This window comes from Rutidosis leptorrhynchoides, chromosome 11 (genome assembly GCF_046630445.1).
Source record: "Rutidosis leptorrhynchoides isolate AG116_Rl617_1_P2 chromosome 11, CSIRO_AGI_Rlap_v1, whole genome shotgun sequence".
NCBI lineage: Eukaryota > Viridiplantae > Streptophyta > Magnoliopsida > Asterales > Asteraceae > Rutidosis > Rutidosis leptorrhynchoides.
In genome coordinates this window covers 191,009,256-191,036,899 of record NC_092343.1, presented here as the reverse complement: position 1 = coordinate 191,036,899, position 27,644 = coordinate 191,009,256, and positions in this window count along the sequence as shown.

Below are 27,644 nucleotides of genomic sequence, written 5' to 3'. Positions count from 1 at the left end.
GAGGAACATCATATATCCCTAGAAGATTAGGAAAAAGAACCAAGTCTAAAGAAGAAGAAACCAGTGATTCAGATTAGAGGGGTGTGAGCATGTTGTGTAATAAATGTATTGTAGTGTGCTTGTACTTTTATGTTCTATGTAAAAATTGCTTGTATTGTTTGTTATTACGAATCTAATCCTTGTCTATTTTACAGTATAAAAACAAAATGGACGTTAAGGGTAGACAACCGAATATTTTAGAAGACCTACCAGAGGATATGATTGAGGAAATCTTGTCTAGAGTCGGTCAGAATTCATCAGCACATTTAGTTATGGCGAAATTAACTTGTCAAACATTTGAAAGACTTTCCAGAAATGCCTTAGTTTATAAAAGGATTTTCTTTGATAGGTGGGGTATATCACATTGGGGAGACTTTAAGTTACGTCGTGTTTTCTTTAAAGCGTTAAATGCAGGGAACCCAAATGCAATTTTACGCTACGGGTTAAGAACCTATTTTGACTCAACATATCCCAACATAGGATTTCGTGAATTAGAAAGAGCTTATAACATGCAACATAAAGAAGCATGTTATGCTTACGAGTTAGTGATGTTCGCTTCTTACCTAAGTGAGAAAAAGAACATCGGATTGTAGCTTTTAAATAAAACTTTCTCACAAGTGACGGATTCAGTAGTTGGGGTGAGAAACAAGGTTTTTAGATTATTACGGGGCTGTTGGACATTACGAAACCCTCGTCCTTTTGCGACATTACAACATGCTGCCTAGCTAATGGTCATAACGGTTATTTTTCACAAGACCAAGGATGGGAAGTCGTCTTAGTAAAACCAGAATGCATGACTTGTTTCTGGACTTATGAATTATGTGTCTTTATTTTCTTTGCTGAACAACTTGCGTATTAACTAGATTTATCTTCAAAACTGTCATGTATCATAGTGTACTATATTTCATGTTATATGTAATATAGCGAAGTTGTAAGTTTGAAGAATATTTGTATGTGATATATTATTATAATCAGTTTTTCATATGGAATTGTAGTAGTTGAATTGTATATTAGCTACTAAGTATGAACTTAACGGGTAGGTAGTACCTTAATATAAAATTATAAAACGCTAATATGAAGAAAAAGCTTTTATAAATGAGTTCATATTATGCTACGAGATACTATTGACTACTCTTAATATTCTGTATGATTAAATTGTTTCATTTGACTATTTTGAAGGAAATGACACCGACTACTCGACACACCTTGAATATGAGCGAAGAGGAATTTCGTGCCTTTCTTGCTTCAAACATAGATGCAGTACAGGCCGCGCTACATACCAACAATAACTCTGAATCTAGCAATACAGCTAACGGCGCAAGAAATCGTGTAGGATGCTCCTACAAGGAATTCACTGCCTGCAAACCTTCAGAATTTGATGGGACCGAAGGACCAATCGGATTGAAACGGTGGATCGAGAAAGTTGAATCAGTGTTTGCCATAAGTAAGTGTGCTGAAGGAGATAAAGTGAAGTACGCTACGCATACCTTCACAGGTATTGCGTTAACATGGTGGAATACCTATCTAGAGCAAGTGGGACAAGATGCTGCTTACGTACTACCGTGGTCAGCATTCAAGCATTTGATGAACGAGAAGTACCGTCCCAGAACCGAGGTCAATAAGCTCAAGTCAGAACTTAGAGGGTTACGAACACATGGATTCGATATTACTTCGTACGAAAGACGATTCACATAATTGTACCAATTATGTCCGAGAGCGTTCGAAGATGAGGAAGAGAAGATCGACGCATTTGTGAAAGGGTTACCGGAGAGAATCCAAGAAGATATAAGTTCACACGAGCCTGCCTCCATACAAAAGGCATGTAGAATGGCTCACAAACTAGTGAACCAGATTGAGGGAAGAATTAAAGAACAGGCGGCCGAAGAGGCCAACGTGAAGTTAGTCAAAAGAAAGTGGGAGGAAAACGGTGATAAGAGTCACCAAAACAACAACAACTATCCCAACAATCGCAACATCAATCGCAACTACAACAAACGGCACAACAACAACAACAACAACAACAACTACAACAATCATCCCAACAACAATAACAACCGCAACACAACAATCAGAAGCAGCTATAGCGCGGCGAAGTGTGAGGTCTACGGACCAGGGGTTAATAGAACGAAAGGAACAAATGGTGTCGGAACAAGTAATGGCAGAGCAAGTAGTGTCGGAGCAAGTTATGCCAATGTAGTTTGTTATAAATGTGGAAAACCGGGCCACATTATTAGAAATTTCCCGAACCAGGAGAACACAAATGGACAAGGCCGCGGAATAGTTTTCATTATTAACGCCACAGAGACACAGGAAGACCCAGAGCTTGTTACGGGTACGTTTCTTATTGACAATAAATCTGCTTACGTTTTATTTGATTAGGGTGCGGATAGAAGCTATATGAGTAGAGATTTTTGTGCTAAATTAAGTTGTCCATTGACGCCGTTGGATAGTAAATTTTTACTCAAATTAGCAAACGGTAAATTAATTTCAGCAGATTATATATGCCGGAATCGAGAAATTAAACTGGGTAGCGAAATATTTAAGATTGATTTGATACCAGTAGAGTTAGGGAGTTTTGATGTAATAGTTGGCATGGACTGGCTGAAGGAGATGAAAACAGAGATCGTATGTTACAAAAATGCAATTTGCATTGTACGAGAAGAAGGAGAACCCTTAGTGGTATACGGAGAAAAGGGCAACACGAAGCTACATCTTATTAGTAATTTGAAGGCACAAAAACTAATAAGAAAAGGTTGCTATGCTATTCTAGCACACGTCGAAAAAGTACAAACTGAAGAAAAGAGCATCAATGATGTTCCCGTCGCAAAAGAATTTCCCGATGTATTTCTGATAGAATTACCAGGACTACCTCCACATCGATCTGTTGAATATCAAATAGATCTTGTACCAGGAGCTGCACCAATAGCTCGTGCTCCTTACAAACTCGCACCCAGTGAGATGAAAGAACTGCAAAGCCAACTGCAAGAACTATTAGAACGTGATTTCATTCGACCAAGCACATCACCATGGGGAGCTCCTGTTTTGTTTGTCAAGAAGAAGGATGGTACATTTAAGTTGTGTATTAACTACAGAGAGTTGAATAAACTTACCATCAAAAACTTATCCACTGCCGAGAATTGACGACTTATTTGATCAACTACAAGGCTCGTCGGTTTATTCAAAAATCGATTTACGTTTTGGATATCATCAAATGCGAGTAAAGGAGGATGATATTCCAAAAACTGCTTTTAGGACGCGTTATGGTCATTACGAGTTTATGGTTATGCCGTTTGGATTGACTAACGCACCAGCTGTGTTCATGGACCTTATGAACCGAGTGTGTGGGCCATATCTTGACAAGTTTGTCGTTGTTTTCATCGATGACATACTTATTTACTCAAAGAATGATCAAGAGCACGAAGAACATTTGAGAAAAGTGCTAGAAGTATTGAGGAAAGAAAAACTGTACGCTAAGTTTTCAAAGTGTGCATTTTGGTTGGAAGAAATTCAATTCCTCGGTCACATAGTGAACAAAGAAGGTATCCAGGTGGACCCGGCAAAGATTGAAACTGTTGAAAAGTGGGAAACCCCAAAAACTCCGAAGCATATACATCGATTTTTAGGATTGGCTGGTTACTACAGAAGATTCATCCAAGATTTCTCCAAAATAGCAAAACCCTTGACTGCATTAACGCATAAAGGGAAGAAATTTGAATGGAAGGATGAACAAGAGAAGGCGTTTCAGTTATTGAAGAAAAAGCTAATTACGGCACCTATATTGTCATTGCCTGAAGGAAATGATGATTTTGTGATGTGACGCATCAAAGCAAGGTCTTGGTTGTGTATTAATGCAACGAACGAAGGTGATTGCTTGTGTGTCTAGACAATTGAAGATTCACGAACAAAATTTTACGACTCACGATTTGGAATTGGGTGCTGTTGTTTTTGCATTAAAGACTTGGAGGCATTATTTATATGGAGTCAAAAGTATTATATATACCGACCACAAAAGTCTCCAACATATATTTAATCAGAAGCAACTGAATATGAGGCAACACAGGTGGATTGAACTGTTGAATGATTATGATTTTGAGATTCGATACCACCCGGGGAAGGCGAATGTGGTAGCCGACGCTTTGACTAGAAAGGACAGAGAACCTATACGGGTAAAAGCTATGAATATAATTATTCGTACTAACCTTACTACTCAAATAAAGGAGGCACAACAGGGGGTTGTAAAAGAAGGAAAGTTGAAGAATGAGATACCCAAAGGATCAGAGAAACATCTTAATATTCAGGAAGACGGAACTCGATATAGGGCTGATAGAATTTGGGTACCAAGGTTTGGAGATGTGAAAGAAATGGTACTTAAAGAAGCACATAAAACCAGATATTCAATACATCCCGGAGCGGGGAAGTTGTATAAAGATCTCAAGAAACACTTTTGGTGGCCGGGTATGAAAGCCGATATTGCTAAATATGTAGGAGAATGTTTGACGTGTTCTAAGGTCAAAGTTGAACATCAGAAACCATCAGGTCTACTACAACAACCTGAAATTCCGGAATGGAAATGGGAAAACATTACCATGGATTTCATTACTAAATTGCCAAGGACTGCAAGTGGTTATGATACTATTTGGGTAATAGTTGATCGTCTCACCAAGTCAGCACACTTCCTGCCAATGAGAAAAAATGACAAAATGGAGAAGTTGGCGCGATTGTATTTGAAGGAGGTTGTCTCCAGACATGGAATACCCTTCTCTATTATCTCTGATAGGGATGGTAGATTTGTTTCAAGGTTCTGGAAGACGTTTCAACAAGCATTGGGGACTCGTCTAGACATGAGTACTGCCTATCATCCACAAACTGATGGACAGAGTGAAAGGACGATACAAACGCTTGAAGACATGCTACGAGCATGTGTTATTGATTACGGAAACAGTTGGGATCGACACCTACCGTTAGCAGAATTTTCCTACAACAACAGTTATCATTCTAGTATTGAGATGGCGCCGTTTGAGGCACTTTATGGTAGAAAGTGCAGGTCTCTGATTTGTTGGAATGAAGTGGGGGATAGACAGATTACGGGTTCCAGAGATAATACAAGAAACTACCGAGAAAATCATCCAAATTCATCAACGATTGAAAACCGCCCAGAGTCGACAAAAGAGCTACGCGGACAGTAAAAGAAAAGATATAGAGTTTGAAATTGGAGAAATGGTCATGCTTAAGGTTTCACCTTAGAAAGGCGTTGTTCGATTTGGTAAACGGGGGAAACTAAATCCAAGGTACATTGGACCATTCAAGATTATAGATCGTGTTGGACCAGTAGCTTACCAACTGGAGCTACCTCAACAACTCGCGGTTGTACATAACACTTTCCACGTCTCGAATTTGAAGAAATGTTTTGCTAAAGAAGATCTCACTATTCCGTTGGATGAAATTCAAATCAATGAAAAACTTCAATTCATGGAAGAACTCGTCGAAATAATGGATCGTGAGGTTAAGAGACTTAAGAAAAACAAGATACCGATTGTTAAGGTTTGATGGAATGCTCGTAGAGGACTCGAGTTTACCTGGGAGCGTTAAGATCAGATGAAGAAGAAATACCCGCATCTATTTCCAGAAGATTCGTCAACACCTTCAACAGCTTAAAATTTCGGGACAAAATTTATTTAACGGGTAGGTACTGTAGTGACCCGAACATTTCCATGTTTATATATATTAATTGAGATTGATATTTACATGACTAATTGTTTCCAATGTGTTAAGCAATCAAACTTGTTAAGACTTGATTAAATGAAATAAGGTTCATATAGACAATTGATCACCCAAGTTGACCGGCGATTCACGAACGTTACAAAATTGTAAAAAGTACATGTTGTGGTATATATAGACATATATATATGGTTGACATAAGATTAAGATGAGTAATAATCTCACTAAGTATATTAACAATGACTGATATACATAAGAAATGAGATTACTAAGTTAAGAAACTCGAAATGATATATATAACGATTATCGTTATGATAACGCCTACTAAATACATATGTATCATATTAAGATATTGATACACTATATTTAACATGATAAAATGATATTTAAATATATCATTAAGTGTGTTAACAATAAACTACATATGTAAAAACAAGACTACTAACTCCGAGACTTATATGCAACGATTATCGTTGTAACGATATTTTAATGTATATATCATATTAAGAGATATTCATACATCATAATATCATGATAATATAATAATTTAACATCTCATTTGATATAATAAACATTGGGTTAACAACATTAATTGAGATCGTTAACTTAAAGGTTTCAAAACAACACTTACATGTAACGACTAACGAAGACTTAACGACTCCATTAGAATGTATATACATGTTGTGTTTTGATATGTATTCTTACACTTTTGAAAGACTTCAAGACACATATCAAAGTACTTCTACTTAACAAAAATGCTTACAATTACATCCTCGTTCAGTTTCATCAACAATTCTACTCGTATGCACCCGTATTTGTACTCGTACAATACACAGCTTTTAGATGTATGTACTATTGGTATATACACTCCAATGATCAGCTCTTAGCAGCCCATGTGAGTCACCTAACACATATGGGAACCATAATTTGGAAACTAGCATGAAATATCTCATAAAATTACAAAAATATTAGTAATCATTCATGACTTATTTACATGAAAACAAAATTACATATCCTTTATATCTAATCCATATACCAACGACCAAAAACACCTACAAACACTTTTATTCTTCAATTTTCTTCATCTAATTGATCTCTCTCAAGTTCCATCTTCAAGTTCTAAGTGTTCTTCATAAATTCCATAAGTATAGTTTCATAAAAATCAAGAATACTTCCAAGTTTGCAAGTCTACTTCCAAGCTTTCTAATCCATTCCAAGTAATCATCTGAGATCAAGGAACCTTTATTATTTACAGTAGGTTATCTTTCTAATTCAAGGTAATATTCATATTCAAACTTTGATTCAATTTCTACAGCTATAACAATATTATTTTGAGTGAAAATCTTACTTGAACTGTTTTCGTGTCATGATTCTGTTTCAAGAACTTTCAAGCCATCCAAGGATCCTTTGAAGCTAGATCCATTTTTATCATTTCCAGTAGTTTTATCCAGAAAACTTGAGGTAGTAATGATGTTCATAACATCATTCGATTCATACATATAAAGCTATCTTATTCGAAGGTTTAAACTTGTAATCACTAGAACATAGTTTAGTTAATTCTAAACTTGTTCGCAAAAAAAGTTAATCCTTCTAACTTGACTTTTAAAATCAACTAAACACATGTTCTATATCTATATGATATGTTAACTTAATGATTTAATACCTGGAAACACGATGAACACCATAAAATCGGATATACGCCGTCGTAGTGAAACCTGGGGCTGTTTTGGTTTGGATAATTAAAAACTATGACAAACTTTGATTTAAAAGTTGTTCTTATGGGAAAATGATTTTTCATATGAACATGAAACTATATCCAAAAATCTTGGTTAAACTCAAAGTGAAAGTATGTTTTTCAAAATGGTCATCAAGATGTCGTTCTTTCGACGGAAATGACTACCTCTTTAGTAATTGACATGTAACTTAAATTTCTGACTATAAACCTATACATTTTCTATTTGGATTCTTAAATTTGATTTCAATATGAAACCATAGCAATTTGATTCACTCAAAACGGATTTAAAATGAAGAAGTTATGAGTAAAACAAGATTGGATATTTTTGATCTTTTTGGCTACGGGAAATGTTTAACAAATCTATACAAATCATATCCTAACTAACTTATATTGTATTATACATGTATTCTAATATATTATGTAATCTTGGGATACCATAGACACATATGCAAATGTTTTGACATATCATATCGACCCATGTATATATATTATTTGGAACAACCATAGACACTCTATATGCAGTAATGTGGGAGTTAGCTATACAGGGTTGAGGTTGATTCCAAAAATATATATACTTTGAGTTGTGATCTAGCCTGAGACGTGTATACACTTTGAGTTGTGGTCTTGGATTGATTCAAGATAATATATATCGATTTATTTCTGTACATCTAACTGTGGACAACTAGTTATAGGTTACTAACGAGGACAGCTGACTTAATACACTCAAATCTTTAAAACATAATAAAAATGGTTGTAATTATATTTTGATCATACTTTGATATATATGTACATATTTGTATAGGTTCGTGAATCGATCCGTGGCCAAGTCTTATTTCCAAGGAAGGAAATATCTGTGAAAGTGAGTTATAGTCCCACTTTTAAAATCTAATATTTTTGGGATGAGAATACATGCAGGTTTTATAAATGATTTACAAAATAGATACAAGTACGTGAAACTACATTCTATGGTGGAATTATCGAAATCGAATATGCCCCTTTTTATTAAGTCTGGTAATCTAAGAATTAGGGAACAGACACCCTAATTGACGCGAATCCTAAAGATAGATCTATTCGGCCTAACAAACTCCATCCAAAGTATCGGATGCTTTAGTACTTCGAAATTTATATCATATCCGAAGGGTGTCCCGGAATGATGGGGATATTCTTATATATGCATCTTGTTAATGTCGGTTACCAGGTGTTCACCATATGAATGATTTTTATCTCTATATATGGGATGTGTATTGAAATATGAAATCTTGTGGTCTATTGTTACGATTTGATATATATAGGTTAAACCTATAACTCACCAACATTTTTGTTGACGTTTAAAGCATGTTTATTCTCAGGTGAATACTAAGAGCTTCCGTTATTGCATACTAAAATAATGACAAGATTTGGAGTCCATGTTTGTATGATATTGTGTAAAAACTGCATTCAGGAAACATATGTCGATGTAATATATTTCTATTGTAAACCATTATGTAATGGTCGTGTGTAAACAGTATATTTTAGATTATCATTATTTGATAATCTACGTAATGTTTTTAAAACCTTTATTGATAAAATAAAGGTTATGGTTGTTTTAAAAATGAATGCAGTCTTTGAAAAATGTCTCATATAGAGGTCAAAACCTCGCAACGAAATCAATTAATATGGAACTTTTATAATCAATATGAACGGGACATTTCAGGTTGTAAGGTGGATATTATGTGTTCGTACCACCTAATGGTTATTGTGAACAATCGATGATTCATTCGCGAGAACCATTCCTGTGTGCTCTTGTTAACATTGAGGTTTGTGTGTGATGTTTTTTTATAGTGCACTATTGTTATATTGTTGTTGTTTAGCATGTTATTATGTTTATGCCATGCTAGTTGACATGCTTGTTGCGGTGCTTCGTATGCTATATTTATGTTGTGGTTGCGGGTCGGTAAGTTGTATGCATATGTGTATAGTTGTTCTTCTCACTAAGCATTGCTTACCCTCTCGTTGTTTACCTTTTTATAGGTACCGGTTGATTTGTCTTGAAGTTATATGTGGAAAATGGGCTGTCTGGTTTGGGTAAATCGGGTGAAAAGTGAACAAAGTGTTATTGTTTGGGACTTTGGGCGTGGTGCAAGTGTCAATAATTTTAGGGTGTTATTGGGCTTGAATTATCACATGTAGTGGTGATGGGTTGAGTCTTTTGGGTCCAGTACAATTTGGTTAAATGGCACTTGTTTGTGTGTGGGCTGAAATTACCACCCGTAGTGGTAATTTGGTGATGTCCATTTAGGTGTCTAAATTGGCGGGTGCTAATGAGAAAGGTGGAAACCCTTGGTTAAGAGTGTTGGTATTAGATTCTCTTTAGAAAATAAGTATTTATGCGTTTGTATGCCTATGTGTTATATAGGTGTTTATTTGCTCGGATGTGATGACGGCGATTGTGCTTATACGATATTGTGTTGCTAGAGAATCCAAGGTGAGTGGAATAATTATGCATATATGTATATGATTTACTTGCATGCAGTGGATGTGATTTAGTGTTCTCCTTGTGTCGGATTCACAAGAGTGAAAATCGTGTGTTCGTATCACTCAGGTTCGTGTGTTTGATACCACATCGGTAACTTGGTGAAAATCATGTGTTAGTATTACCATGGGTTGTAAGGTGGATATCGTGTGTTTGTACCACCTATAAGGTTAGTGAAAATCGTGTGTTCGTATCACTAATGGTTGTTGTGAACAACCGACGGTTCATTCGCGAGAACCATTTCCGTGTGCTCTTTGTTAACCATGAGGTTTGTGTGTGATGTTTTTTTATAGAATACTATTGTTATATTGTTTTTGTTTAGCATGTTATTACATTTATGCCATGCTAGTTGAGGTGCTTGTTGTTGTGATTCATATGCTATATTTGTGTTGTAGTTACGGGTTGGTAAGTTATATGCATATATGTATAGTTGTTCTTCTCACTAAGCATTGCTTACCCTCTCATTGTTTACCTTTTTATAGGTACCGGTTGATTTGGCTTGAAGCTACCTAGTTCCTAGACTAGACGCTTAGGAGTTGCGTGAGCTTGGTGGACTTAGCTCTTGGATGTTTTGGCCTCGATTCGGGATGGACGAATCCCCGGGATCATGCTCTTGGTATTGGATTGGGTTATTATGAGTTAACCCGTGTATATTGTAACTGGGTTGGATTTGGCACCTTGTGAAATGGTTGTGTTTGATTCATAAATATTGTTCTTGATGGCTAAAACAGGTGTTAAATGTTAGGTACAATTGGTTGTGATTTGGTTTAGTTCAAATGGGTCAAAATGGAATTTTTGAAATGAAAATGTTGCAACAGGTCAAGATGCGCCGCATCTATGGTTAGATGTGCCACGTTAAACTACTTACATATTTACTGACTTTTTTGGACTATGAAATGGCCTGCAGATGCGCCACAATATGCTATTTGGTGCGCCGCATCAGTTGTAGATGCGCCGCACTAGGGAGAAAATGCGCCACATTTCCTTTAAAAAAAATCTTGTCGTTTTTGGGTAAATGGGTTTGGGTCATTTCAATTGGTATCAGAGCATGATCTAAGGGATCTAGGTGACTTTGTGATAGGTAACTAGACGTAGACTTGATGGTGTGAAATTATATGCAGACGTGTAGAAATGCGGGTCGGATTTATAATAGTTAGTGTCTTAGCCTAGGTACACTAAGTAGGACTTGTAAATATGTGGGGCCTTAATTGGTGTTGCGCTTGTGCCTTAGATAGATAGTTGCCTAAAGTACTAGGTTGACTAGGAGGTTGCTTCTGATGATAAGTCCTTAAGTGGTAGGATGACATTGCGGTTATGACATATATGCTCATATTATGATAGTGTGATATATATATATATATATATATATATATATATATATATATATATATATATATATATATATATATATATATATATATATATATATATATATATATATATATATATATATATATTTTGGTGCGGTGCCCTAGAGACGAATCTACTGGAGAAATTCGACTATTTGGCGATTTTTAGTGATCAAGTTCACCGTAAGGACATTGATCATTCGGGTGTATTAGGAGCTGTCGCGTGTTTCGTTTTGTGTGAATCTCGCGCTTGGCACCAAGCATGACGTGTCGAGTACCAAACGGACGAATGTGACATGGTTGGGGTAGGTTTGGGGACAAATTTAGAATCATGTATTGGTTCCTAGGTTATGATGGTCTCAGGGGATGTGCTTGTTGTCACGTCGGGTTTATTGATGGTCGAGAGTGTTACGGTGGATATGGTTAGTTAAGGTGAGTAGGTGGACTCACGAGTTGACGCGTACGTGGTCACCCTAAGTAGTGGGTGTACTATTGAGATTGATTTTGGTATAGTGATTTACCGTAACTAGGATGTTCGACGTGTGCGTGTGGCAGAGACTTGGATCCCGTACTGAGATGTAATAAGTCTTTTGGGTGCATTTTGTGTTTGTACTCGGGTGAGTACGAAGTTGGTGAATCCGGTAGTGATTCTGGTTGTCGGACGTGTTCGATGATGATGCACTGGAGTGTGCTGGGTCGTTAAACTAACGGGAGTGAGACCCTTATGTTGATCGTTCGTGTTTGTTGTTTGCGGAGTTAGGGTAAGTTCCTTATGGAATTTTCCCCATGTTGATGGTTGTATCGGTGTGCGGTGGAGTGTAAGCCTTAGTGTATCCAAGAAATTCCCTAGAGTGTTGTGAAGGGTTTAGCTAAGCTATATTACTCAGCTTAGGCGTTTTCGTTCTAGAATGTGTTCGCTAGGAAGATTGGTGGTCTAATGAATCGTAAGGTTCATCGGGTAGGTATGACCTTGGGTCATTTAGTTGCGTATTGGATTACATCGGATGTATGGATCCCTAAGGCCCGAGACTTTAGGCCTTGGTAGAGGGTAGTGGGAGTCTGTTGACACTGCAGGCAATCGCGATAGTAGTGGAGAACTATCAGGCGATCGCGATTCAACGACTACGAAAGTCGATGTTTGAGAGGGTTGTCACGCATACTTCATGTGAACTGAAGTAGGGTGAGTGGACATTATGGTCATTTACTATTAGCAAACTAGGAACGGTGATGAGATGCGTGTGTTTGATGAGCTCACGAAACGGGTGAATCCTATTGCTCTTAAGAGCTCGGTGGGTTGTGATGATTGTTGAGGCGACTATGGACATAACTCTCTGTTAGGTTGCAGTTGTCAATAACGTGTAGTGAATGTGGGTAACTTAATTTTTGCGTTGGAGTGGTCACTCTTCTTCTTGAGAGTGAGCATCAGTCTGTTATGGATTAAAGGTTAATTGAGTAGGAGCTCGAGCGAGCTTGACTGACAGTTAGGGCTGGTGGAGCACGGTGGCGAATGCCTATGCTCAAAGGCTACGTGGGAAATTGTGAGAGTCTACTATGAGGGTGACGGGTGCGACTCGCGTTATTGAAGGTGTGATGTCATTGTAAGAGAGATGTCTAAAGTACACTTGACGACCATCGTTATCTTGGTCCCACAGCTTGATCATAACTCTAAATGAATTTAATAAATAACCTTGCATTCTTTATTTAAAAATGATTTCCTATAAAGGAAACCTACCAAAATGTATAAGTTTAGAAAAACTATACATAAATACTTTAACCAAAAGTTGACCAAAACAAAGTCAACAACACCCACAATTTAATGTGTATCAAAATAGAATGCAAGTTAACGTTTAACAAAAGCTGCCATCATAAATATGTAGACTCTCTAAGCACAGCGGAAGCAATCAATCATGAACCTGAGAATAAACATGCGAGTAACTGTCAATAAAAATATTGAGTGAATTATAGGTTTAATATTGCAAACAATATTTAAATTAAACCGTAATAATTTATGTTTGAAAACATAAAAACTCATTTTGGACCACAAAAATTATATGCTCGAAAACATATAAAAATATTATTCCATTAACCCGTGAGCCACCTGGTAACCACTTAACCAATTCCACCCTTACCAAACACAATATACACTGAACAGGTGTATCTTCAAATAATTACAAAGTACTAATACATTCCGATTATAAATTGCTAGCGCGACTAGCTCAAAATGGGGTTGTCAAACCCGATAAATCTATCCATAGGATTTGCATTCACAGTAGAAACCAGTGATTACAGTTACCAGACTAGGGAATATTTTCGTTCAACTCACAATGAATAACTTAAACCAACGTCCAAGTGTGTACAATAAAAAAAAAATAAAATGCATGTATTCTCATCCCAAAAGATATAAAATAGAAAAATGGGACTATAACTCACCTTAAAGCAAATGAAGTAACCACACAAAAAGCGAATAGCAAACGAAGTAAAGTGATCAAGAATGATCACAACGTCGACCTATAAATAAAGCAGGTCGATATAAATAACTAACTTAGGTCAAGTCTTAGTATGATAGCTATAGTACTTGTTGCAAGTAGACATAGAACAACACTCAGTATGCTTCGATTTGATCAGGACAACGTAAGGACATGTACTTTCTATTTTTAGAAAGTTTCTATCTTTAGCAGGTTTCCATTTTTGGAAATATTTCTATTTTAGGAAAGTTTCTATTTTAGGAAAGTTTCAATATTTAGAAAGTTTCCATATTTAAAAAGTTTCTATTTTTGGAAAGTTGATAAGTTAGGAAAGTTTCCTTAATTAGAAAGTCAACAAAAGTCAACTGAAAGTCAAAGTCAACCGAAAGTCAACTCAAAAGTCAACCTTGGTCAAACATAGTCAACATTAAATTTTAAAGTATAAGTTTTATTAATAATATAAGTTACAATGTTATTTAAAGTCATATATGTATAATTATGTCATATCATAAGTTTAATTAAATTAAAATGAATTATTAAAGTTAACATAAGTTTAAATGATATAAGTAATATAACATAAGTATTTAATTAAGTAACTAAATATTAATCTTAACATAAGTATTATTAATTAATAATAAATTTTTAATCATATCATAAATATTATTAATTAATAAAGAATTATTAATCATATCATAAGTATTTAATTATAATCATTAAACCATTAGTATTTAATAATTAAATTATAATTAAATAATAACTAAGCCTTATAATAACTAAATAATTAATTAATCCTTATTATAAGTCTTATAATAATAATATCATAACATAAGTTTAATACTTATCATAAGTATTTTTCATTAATAATAAAAGTATTATTAATCATAAGTTTAATTAAATGTTTAATTAATCAAAATGTAATTAATAAATGATATAATAAATATGTATATCATCAGTCTTAAATTAAAATAATTACTTTTTACATCATAAGTAATTTATTAATAATAAAAATCATTATTTATATCATAAGTCTTATTTAATAACCATAAGTTTTAATTAAAAGTTCATCGGGTCATAACTTGAGCCCCGGGTATCAGTTTTCGGCAAGTCTTATATATATCTCCGCCTAACCAAACCACCTGACATATTAGTGTAGTCAAGAACACCCCAAGAACAGCCACCAAGTCGTGACCATCAGTCATATGTCAACTTGGAGCTTTAATCCGTTCAAAATCATGTTTTAGTCATAACGGGTGATCCGTGGCTCGGATTTCGATGACCTGAACATGAATATTCATCCAATCATCAATCCCAACACACTAGTACGCCCTAGAGACTCCAAAAATGGTCAAAAAGTCGGACCAAACATGAAACAATTCGTTTTTATATTTTGATTTCAAGAAAACACCATTTTAATCATAACTTAAGCTCCGAGAATCGAAATAACATGAATCCGGAGTCTAAATTCAATGTCTTGAAGAGAGGAACACATATAGAAACTTTAATTTTACAAAAAAGTCAGTTTAGTTCCCTGAAATGGTCGAATATGCTGCTGTCCAAAATCAATCAAACCGAAATCATACTATAACAAGTGTTTCTATGCATACAATCAATAATCCAACAACATACAAGTACTAAACAATCATAATAAACATCAAAAACAGTAAAATTAAAGAAAAATCAAAAAGTTAGGGTTATGGTTTATACCCTAATCAAGAATCAAAGAGTGTGATCGTGTAGAGAAGAACGAGAGGAACGTGATGATGATTAAAGCCCTAATTCTTTAGCTTGAAACAAAATGAAGATGATGATGATCCATGGTGATGGTGGAGATGGTCTAGAGAGGAAGGAGAGGGAGAGAGCTTTTTAGGTTTGATTAAAATGAGATGTAGTAGTGATGTTTTGAATAAATGACACTAGTATGCAAATTTTACACAATACACCCCTCCCTAAAGAGGGTTCGGCCGAGTTTCACAAAGGGGTGGGCCCCTCTTGGACCAAAATTGAATAATGATAAATTGCTTTTAGCCCGTACGCCTAATCGAAGCCCGAAACGCGAAAATGCTGCTACGCGATTGATTTTTCGAAGAGATAACAAATACACGACGAATAAAATATATAAACACTACATATAATCATATGACATTAAAATATCATATTTAAAATAATTTAGATTTAAAAATCCCAAAAGTTTGACTGTTGGTTTGAAACCTAAATGATTCGCCGGGAAGAAATCCACGACACGTAGAAATGCACGTTTTAAAATACGAATACAAATATTCATATAACACATAATAATTAATATATTATTACTAAAATAATAATATAGGTCATAGAAATGACGTGGCACGAATAACAATTAACGAACGTTAAATAATAAACGGTAAAAGATAACGGAAAAAGTAGGGTCGTTACAATACCTTCCCGTTACGGAAATTTCGTCCCAAAATTTAAGCAGGTGCAGGGGTTGACTCGCCATCTGAGAACAAATGCGGGTACTTCTACTTCATCTAACTTTCACGGTCCCAAGTGAACTTGGGTCCGCGTCTAGCGTTCCATCTAACTCGGACGATAGGAATCTTACTTTGCTTGAGTGTCTTAACCTCTCGATCCATAATCTTGACAGGTTCCTCAATAAAATGGAGTTGTTTATCAACATGAAGTTCATCAAGAAGAATGGCTTCATTGAGCTCGGCCAAACACTTCTTCAAATTCGATACATGAAAACGTTATGAAAAACATTAAGCTCTTGTGGCAATTTCAAACGATAAGCCACGGGTCTAATTCTTTCGATAATCTCAAACGGTCCAATTAATCGAGGATTCAAGTTTTCTCTCTTACCAAATTGTACCACACCCTTCCAGAGTGATACCTTCAACATGACAAGATCACCAACTTGAAATTCTAAATCTTTTCTTCTAACATCGGCATAACTCTTTTGCCGACTCCTGGTGGTTCTTAACCTTTCTTTGTGTTGGAGTATGATACCAAAATATAGTGAGCGGAAGCATTTTAAAATTTACAAAATCATACTCTTTCAAGGACCCATGTACAAAACTTTTAGCAAACAAAATTAAAATCGAACAAGAAGAGGTTAGATTACAACCTTTGTAGACTTTGTTGAAGATCCTAGCTTAGAGAGAACCCAAAGGAGAGCTCATCTAAACGATTGACACCCAAAGTTCCAACCTTTATTTGATATATACCTTCTTCTTTTCAAATCATCCCTTTTTACAAAAGTTGTAATCTGAATTAAAACCACCGAGAGTTCTCTGTACTGAAGAGAGAATTTTTTTTTTGCTTATCTTAAGAGAGCAAAAAAAAGATTAGGAGAATAATGATGAGATTAAAAGCATAGTCAACCAAGTTGCATGTCTTGTGTCTTTAAATAAAACGCACAGTCCACCTGAAGTTGCATGTCTTGTGTGTTTTTAAAATAAAACATTTTACCACTTCCCACTCTAAAAGGTTGCATGCCTACGTTGGGTTTGTAAAATGAAGACCACTTTACATGTAACATGGAGTACAAGACTTACAAAACCTTTAATTAATTATTAGTTAACAAGTTAACTAATTAATTAAACAAATCTCATACTTATTTAATTTATTAAACCATTAACAAATGTTCAATAAATTAATTCCCGGTTTGAAAGCATATCAAACAATTTACGGTTGGTCTTTGTGTGTGACCGAATAGGATAAATGGAATTTATATTATTTAATGTCATAGGCATACCTTCGGAATATATGTACCACGGTCAAGTCACGGCTGAATTGTAACCAACCCGAGAACATATTTCCAACAGACTCCCACTTGCACTAACATTAATAATATTGGTTAGTCTTAAAAGACACACCATGTGTAACAACCAGTCAGTTAAGTTACACTCCTATATTTTGATTTATATCAATCATCCTTTCATTCTAGATATCTTTATGAACGTGTGACATGGTTAAGTGTCAATCATCATCGTTCAAGATTATGTTTCCCGATTGAGATTTGTGGTGATCAAATAGACTGCAATTGAATTAATTCAGTTGTAGCATGGCCATGCATTTAATTCAGCACAAATCAACGAGGGGCCCAGAGATATCACTTCAACTTGCTAAGAGAAGAAGGAACAAATTGCTTCAACTGTATAGACATCCATCACATTCCATAATGTACCCGATTTGTTCCCTTATGACTGGCATTTACGCACAACGTTAGAAACAGATCAAAGTGCAATACAGTTTGTGTCAGGATTCCTCATATATATCCACTCTAGGATAAATGATGTTGCCATCTTAGAGCTTACTTGTGACTTAAAACCATGAAGTAGCGTCTAAGCGTGGTCATTCCAAAACCTTGAATCAACTATCAAGTTTATCATGAATGTAGTTTCATATAAGCCTATATTACTACACTTCATAGCAGCCTTAATTCAATTCTCTCTTCCATAGAGAATGACCGACTGGGGAAGTTTTTGAAATAATATTCATTGGAAGTTAAAACATGCAAAATGAAACATGGCAATATACAATGAAATGATCGCATCGTGCGTATAATATAATCTCAATATATTATCATCAGATCAATTGCAACATATATTATTACCCAATGTTTAAAATTTTAAACTTAACATATAAATACAATCAAACTTTATTATCAATGACACGAATGCCAATAGACATGCTATGAGCATCATGCTTAGTTTGTGGCAAAGGCTTCGTGAAAGGATCAGCCAAGTTCTTAGTCTTGTCTACTCTATTTAATAATATGTCATTTTCTGCTACAAGTTGACGGATGTAATGGTACTTTCTGAGTATGTGCCGTATGCGCTTTTGTGATCTCGGTTCTTGAGCCAAGACAACCACACTCACATTGTCGCAGAAAATCTCAATAGGATCATGGATGGTAGGAACCACACCTAGATCCCCGATGAATTTCTTTATCCACATGGCCTCTTTAGCAGCTTCATTTACTGCTATATACTCGGCTTCTGTCGTAGAATCAACAATAGTACTTTGTTTGGAGCTTCTCCAAGTGACGGCTCCACCGTTCAACATAAATACAAATCCTGATTGTGAAGAGCAATCATCTCTATCTGATTGGAAAATAGCGTCCGAGTATCCTTTGACGCTCAGCTCATCATTCCCACCATAGACCAAGAACATCTCTTTAGTTGTCCTAAGATACTTTAGAATGTTCTTGACTGCTATCCAATGAGCTTCACCAAGGTTGGCCTGATAACGACTAGTCATGCTTAATGCATACGATACGTCAGGCCTAGTGCATATCATGGCATACATGATCGATCCTATAGCTGAAGCATATGGAGTCCGACTCATGGTAGCTGACTCCAAGTCAGAATTAGGACATTGAGACTTGCTCAATATCATTCCAGGGTTCATAGGAACACACCCTTTCTTGGAGTTGTGCATACCGAATTTCTTTAGTATCTTATCATTATATGCACTTTGGCTTTGCCCAATTAATCTCCTTGATCTATCTCGATAGATTTTAATTCCCAAAATATATGATGCATCTTCCAAATCTTTCATGGAGAAACATCTCTCTAGCCAAGCTTTGACATCTTTCAATGTCGGGATATCGTTTCCCATGAGTAATATGTCATCGACATATAGTACAAAGAAGACTACAACACTCCCACTAGACCTAACATAGACACATGGCTCATCTTCGCTTCTGATAAAACTAAATTCTTTGAATTTCTCATTAAAGCAAAGATTCCAGCTACGAGAAGCTTGTTTAAGTTCATAAATGGACTTTTAAAGCTTGAACACACTTTTAGGATACTTAGGATGTACAAAACCCTCAAGCTGTGTCATAAACACATCCTCTGTTAGCTTACCATGAAGGAAAGCTGTTTTTACATCCATTTGCCATATTTCGTAGTCATAAAATGCAGCTATGGCAAGAAGTATTCTAATAGATTTCAACATAGCCACTGGTGAAAAAGTTTCATCATAGTCTACACCATGTTGTTGCGTGTAACCCTTAGCCACCATTCTGGCTTTGAATGTGTGTACATTTCCATCCATGTCAGTCTTCTTCTTGAAGACCCACTTACACCCAATGGTTTTAATTCCTGGTGTATGATCAATCAAGGTCCAGACTTGATTATCATGCATGGATTGAATCTCGTTGTCCATAGCCTCCTTCCATTTGGCAGACTCGGGGCCTGTCATCGCTTCCTGATAGGTAATAGGTTCATCAGAATCTATGTTTTCGTCATCACCCTCAAATATGTGTAAACTATATTTATTTGGTGTTTGACGCACTCTTTCAGATCTACGTATGGGTGGTGGCTGTAGGTCAGTTTCTCTATCAACAGCAGGCTCGTCGACCTCTTGAGGGGAATTGGTTCCAATATCGGTTTCCATGTCGGTTGATTCTTGAATTTCTTCAAGGTCAATTTTGCTCCCACTGGTTCCTTTTGATATGAGATCCTTTTCAAGGAAAACTCCCCTTCGAGACACAAAGACTTTGTTCTCAGTAGGATTGTAAAAAAAAATATCCAAAAGAATCAGTCGGGTAACCAACAAATAAACACTTTTCGGATCTGGGTTCAAGTTTATCCTGAGCTTCACGACGAAAGTAAGCTTCACAACCCCAGATTCTAAGATATGAGAGAGACACAGTTTTTCCATGCCATATCTCATAAGGTGTTTTGGAAACTTTCTTGGTTGGGATGAGGTTAAGGATCCTTGCGGCAGTTTGTAGGGCGTAACCCCAAAAACTGATTGGAAGCATTGTGCGACTCATCATGGATCGAACCATATCAAGTAATGTTCGATTCCTCCTTTCAGCCACACCATTATGTTGTGGTGTTCTAGGAGGAGCTAATTGTGAGATTATCCACAACCCCGTAGATGATCATGAAATTCGTCATTAAGATATTCACCACCTCTATCAGATCGGAGAATCTTAATTCTTTTATTCAGTTGATTTTCTACTTCGTTTTGGTATGCCTTGAACACTCCCAAAGTTTCAGACTTTTGTTTAATTAAATAAACATAACCATATCTACTGAAGTCATCAGTAAATGTAACGAAGTATCGTTCCTGGTGTCTAGTAGGCGATCTGAACGGACCGCACACATCAGTGTGTACCAACTCCAACAGATCCTTACCCCTTTCACAGTTTCCTGTGAAAGGTGCTTTTGTCATTTTTTCTAACAAGCAAGATTCACATTCGTCATATGATGTAACATCAAATGATTCTAAAATTCCATCTGACTGGAGTTTTGCTATGCGTTTCTTGTTTATATGGCCTAAACGACAATGCCATAGATACGTTTTATCCAAAACATCTTTGGATGAATCAACATTGTAGATTGAACTATCATTTAGCTTTGCTGTGGTTTCCAAGATGCCTTTACAAGGACTGGCCTTGAAATAAAACATCCCATTTTTGTGAACAAGTATTGATCCATTATCAAAACTAAAATTAAAACCATCATTAAATAAAGCATCAAAAGATATAATGTTTCTTGCCATTTCAGCACTGTAGCAAACATTAGATAAAACAATACATAGACCAGAATCAAAAGTAAGCTTATATTCTCCAATCATATCAACAGAGGCAACGTTCTTGTTTCCCATGATTAGATTAAGCTCTCCGGTCTTCAGATTCCTATTTCTTGTGAGTCCCTGTACATTAGTACAAATGTGAGTACCACATCCTGTGTCCAATACCCAGGAATTAGAAATAGAAGTATTGTTTAGTTCAATCATGAACAAACCTGAAGGTAAGGCGACTCCCTTAGCCCATAGTTCACTAAGTTCCTTCAAGTACTTGGTACAATTGCGCCTCCAGTGTCCTTTATCCCCACAATGAAAGCATATTGCTTCTTCAGGAGACTTGGTTTGCGGGATCTTTGAAGTAGAAGAGTTAGCAATGCCCTTAGGTTTAGGTTTGAAGTTGGACGTGCCAACCTTACCCTTGCCCTTGTTCTTGCCCTTTGTTTTATTTTTCTTCTTCTTGATCCCGCCTTCACGAATGGCTAGGACGGTAGTTGCGGGTTTTCCTTTGGCCATGTTAGCCTAAGCGGTTTTCAACATGCCATGGAGCTCCATGATTGTTTTCTCCATATTGTTCATATTATAGTTCATAATGAATCCTTCATATGCACTAGTCAGCGAGTTCAGGATAAAATCCGTTGCAAGCTCCTGACTTATGGAAAAACCAAGGTGCTCCAGCCAGTCTATGTACCCTTTCATTTGTAGTACATGGACACTAACGCTACTTTCCATTGCCATTTTGCAAGATACGAGAGCTTTCACGGTGTCAAACCTTTCTTGCTTTGCTTGTTGTTGGAACATGTCCTTGAGTTGGTTAAGCATGTCATACGACCCTAAGCTCTCCATGCCCTTTTGGAGCTCCGGAGACATGGTCGCCAACATCAAGCATGCTACCTCATTAGACTCAGAATGACGTTTTTCAAACTCGTCCCTAGCCGCTTGAGTAGCTCTCGATCCGGGTTCTGCTGGTAAGGATTCCTCAATTGTCCTGATCTTTCCTTCCATCCTAAAAGAAATTCTTAGGTTGCGAAGCCAGTCCATGTAGTTCAAGCCCGTAAGATTGTCCTTTTCGAGGAGACCTTTAAGGTAGAAATTAGTGATTGATGACGGAGTAGGATTTGTGTTTATTGCAGACATCTGTCATATTTTTAAAGTAAGTTGTATTAGTTAGTTTGATATGTTTAATCCTTGTTAAGATAATTACCCAAGTGTGTTCAATATTCAAACAATTATAATTAACAAGGTTAAGATCCATATTTCACTTATGATAACAACGGGTTTGCCGCGGATCGCTAATCATAAGCTATTTAGGTAGGTAAACATATTACCAATTTCATCCATTATGAAATTCTTAGCTTCTGCGGGATTTAGTGATAATCAATTATTTCACTTGGCATGTTTAATCCCTTCTACGCAAATCCTTCCTCGTGGCGGGTTTGACGCGAACCACGATTTCAGATTGTAAACCGTCCGTGATAGATACACGTGAAATTCGGCCCAAGACTCTCGGGTATCGCAAAATTCACCTCACCCTTCCCAACACCCAATTAAAGTCCGGCTCAAGACTCTCGGGTATCGCAAACTCTAATAGGTAGAAGGTTCGGATGTGTGTACTACTCATGGGTAGCGTAAAGTTTACATTTAAAATGAGTTTTTGTTTTCTTTTAGCAAAAGTAGTTTACTCCATTTTAAAACATTTGCTAATTATGTATTGCGTGTTGCGTTTGTTAAACAAATTTTAACCAAACCATTTTAAGTAATTATTGTCTTTTGTTTCTATACTAATTTTCTAGCTAGCATGGCATAGACAAATAAGAACACAATAATAATCATGACACGCAATAATCGGTAGTATGCCTCAAATCCTATGCATTTTTCCGGTGTGCCAACACACGGAAAAACATGGTCAACTAGGGACATAACCTTGTGTGAGAATAGGCTCCCACTAAAACCGCCATATCCATTATATGCTTGGATGGGCTGCCTTGTGAAGATCGTCTTCTTGATTCCATTCTTGGTTGCATTATCTTACAAAAAAAACTATTCTATTCTCTATACTATTACAAATACAATATAAATAGAAAGACGACATGCAAGTCGTTTAATAAATTATTACATTCATCCCGAATAAATAATAAACATGACATGCAAGCAGTTTAATAAATTATTACATTCATCCCGAATAAATAATAAATTAAATCATACAACCAAACATCCACACAAGGGTCTTATTGAGGCAAATACTACCGATTTCATACAACAATCACATACAAAACAAATGGAGTGCCAAATATCCATTTTCATGAAACATGTTTCGATAAGGATTGATTTAAACAACACTTAATGGCACACAAAATAATCAATCCTTGTTTACATAACTTATGCATGCATGTAAACCCACTTTATATTTTGTAAGTATGGTTTTCATGCCAAAACCATCCAAACAAACATATTAAGTGAATCAAAACATGTTGGAAATTTATTCACTTTAACCAAGCATAAAGTCTAAAATTAATAATTTTAATTTTCTCATTTAATGTAAAACATGAAAAGAATTCATGTACTTTATTTTCCTAAACATTAAATCTTTAATAGTCAACATGCAAGTTACCCTTTCCAATTTTCGGAATTATTTTTTGGCAGATTCATACATCAACTTTAAATGGTCATATCTTACTCATTTCTAATCCGTTTTCGATGATTTTTTTTTCAAATTTAAGTTTTTTCAGTTAGCTTTAAAATGCAATTGGCCTCATACGAAAATATAGAGTTTAAAGCATCGAAACAGTCCATGGAAGACAGACTGTTCAAGCTGAGAAAAACTTAAAAAAAAGATTAACCATTTAACATTTTGCCAAAACCATAGATTCAAATGTTATTTAGAAAACATAAAAACACAAGATGGCTCGGATACCACTTGTTGGAGTATGATACCAAAATATAGTGAGCGGAAGCATTTTAAAATTTACAAAATCATACTCTTTCAAGGACCCATGTACAAAACTTTTAGCAAACAAAATTAAAATCAAACAAGAAGAGGTTAGATTACAACCTTTGTAGACTTTGTTGAAGATCCTAGCTTGGAGAGAACCCAAAGGAGAGCTCCTCTAAACGATTGACACCCAAAGTTCCAACCTTTATTTGATATATGCCTTCTTCTTTTCAAATCATCCCTTTTTACAAAAGTTGTAATCTGAATTAAAACCACCGAGAGTTCTCTGTACTGAAGAGAGAATTTTTTTTTTGCTTATCTTAAGAGAGCAAAAAAAAGATTAGGAGAATAATGATGAGATTAAAAGCACAGTCAACCAAGTTGCATGTCTTGTGTCTTTAAATAAAACGCACAGTCCATCTGAAGTTGCATGTCTTGTGTCTTTTTAAAATAAAACATTTTACCACTTCCCACTCTAAAAGGTTGCATGCCTACGTTGGGTTTGTAAAATGAAGACCACTTTACATGTAACATTGCGTGCAAGACTTACAAAGCCTTTAATTAATTATTAGTTAACAAGTTAACTAATTAATTAAATAAATCTCATACTTATTTAACTTATTAAACCATTAACAAATGTTCAATAAATTAATTCCCGGTTTGAAAGCATATCAAACAATTTACGATTGGCCTTTGTGTGTGACCGAATAGGATAAATGGACTTTATATTATTTAATGTCATGGGCATACCTTCGGAATATATGTACCACGGTCAAGTCACGGTTGAATTGTAACCAACCCGAGAACATATTTCCAACACTTTGATCTATACGATCTTTTCGGTAGTCTCATGAATAATCGCTGGGCTTGTGAGTTGAGCATCCCCAACCTCATTCCACTAGTTTTTACAATAGTGGATACAACAATTTGTAGTAGTCCTATTATCCGTGTAATTTATCCATTGTCCACTGGTACATAGGATGTCTGTACTTGTGGGGACAATTGTGTCAGAGAGCGTGCTCCCTTCTTTTCTCTTTGGTAGCTATTTGCAGGAACACCCCAATTCAGTTTGGCACCACTATTTGTTTAAACAAATAGAATGTTGTGTTCCCTAGGCGTTGAGAAAGGATAACCAATGTCTGCACATGCGTTAAACTTCTGCATTCCCACGTGGTCTTGTAAGGTCACTTTCAGCCGCCGATGCGTGTCCTTTTCTATTCAACTTTGTATTCGACTTCTATTGAATAGTACAATTGATGTAGACCACTCAGGAAACCACCATGCTTGTAATGGAGCATGGCTGTCTTGTGTTGTATGTTGTTTACCAGGTATACTGGTTCTTCTCATGCTGAGTCACTTGATATTCTTGAATTGCTGGGTACTCATCCTGTGCTGATTCGAAGAATACTCTCTACCTTGCGCTGGTAGACTAGACAGCATACTAAACACTTGACATAGCAATATATTTGTCTTTACATAACAAACTTGTGCTGGCTGCACATAACATTTTAGTGCAAATAAATTCTGTTTTGTCATAATTAAATCCTTAATTATTTTGGGGACTCAACAGAGACCTACACTTTCTTTCATACAGAGCTTCAAACGGTGCGGCTTTAATACTTACGTGATAACTGTTGTTATAAGAAAATTCAGCCAGCGACAAGTACCTATCCCAACCATTACCAAAATCGATAACGCACGCTCGCAACATGTCTTCTAATGTTTTAATGGTCCTTTCACTCTGACCATCCTACTGTGGATGATAAGCAGTGCTCATATCCAACTTAGTTCCCAAAGCTTCCTGTAAGGACTGCCAAAACCTCGATGTGAATCGACTGTCTCGGTCTGAAATAATAGATACGGGAATACCATGCCTCGAAGCAATTTCCTTCAAATATAAACGAGTAAGCTTCTCCATCGAATCAGTTTCTTTAATCGACAAGAAATGAGCTGACTTTGTGAGTCGATCTACAATCACCCAAATGGTATCATATCCACCCACAACTCTTGGTAACTTAGTAATAAAGTCCATCGTAGTACCTTCCCACTTCCACTCAGGAATCTCAGTTTGCACCAGAAGTCCAGACAGATTCTGATGTTCAGCTTTAACCTTAGCACAGGTCAAACACTTAGCCACATAAGTAGCCACATCGGTTTTCAAATTTGGCCACCAATATAACTCCTTAAGATCATGATACATCTTCCCTGAACCAGGGTAAATAGAGTACCTAGACTTATGAGCTTCATCTAAAACAAGTTGTCGCAAATCACCAATTTTCATAACCCAAAGACGTCCCGCAAAACACCGAGTGCCATCGGTTCGTAACTCAAACTGTTTACTCAAGCCATTGACCTTCCCGTTACTAAATTCTCCTCCTTCAAGGCTTCTTATTGAGCTGCAAGAATCTGCCTTGCGAGGTTTGTTCGAATTGTCATATTCAAGGCTCTACACCTACGAGGTTCAACTCTCTCTTTTTGACTTAACGCATCGGCCACAATATTGGCCGCTCCTGGGTGATGAAGGAGTTCACAATCATAATTGTTCAATAACTCAATCCATCTTCGATGTCTCATATTGAGCTGTTTTTGATCAAGAATATGTTGAAGACTTTTGTGATCAGTGTACACTGTACTTTTGACCCCATACAGATAATGTCTCCAAATCTTAAGCGCAAACGTACCAGCTCCCAACTCTAAATCATGGTTTATATAATTCTGTTCATGGATCTTCAACTGACATGACGCATAAGCGATGACTTTCTTTCGTTGCATCAACACGCAACTAAAGCCCTGACGCGATGCATCACAATAGACAACAAAATCGTCATTACCCTCAGGTAGGGACAATATCAGAGCGGAAGTTAACTTCTTCTTCAGAGTTTGAAAAGCAGCATCTTGTTCATCCTTCCACTCATACTTCTTCCCCTTATGCGTCAAAGCAATCAGAGGTTTAGCTATTCGAGAGAAATCCTGAATGAACCTTCTATAATAACCTACCAAACCTAGAATCTGACTAACTTGAGTAGGAGTCTTCGGAATTTCCCACTTCTCAATTGTCTCAAACTTGGCAGGATCAAATTGAATTCCTTTCTTACTAACAACTTGTTCAAGGAATTGAACTTCTTTCAACTATAACGCACTCTTCGAAAACTTAGCATACAACTCTTCTTTTCTTAACAATTCGATCACTAACTTCAAATGATCTTCGTGCCCTTGATCACTCTTGGAATAGATGAGAATATCATCGATGAAAACGATAACGAATTTGTTTAGATAGGGTCTACACACACGGTTCATGAGGTCCATGAACACTGCAGGTGCGTTAGTCAATCCGAACGGCATAACAAGAAATTTGTAGTGACCATAACGG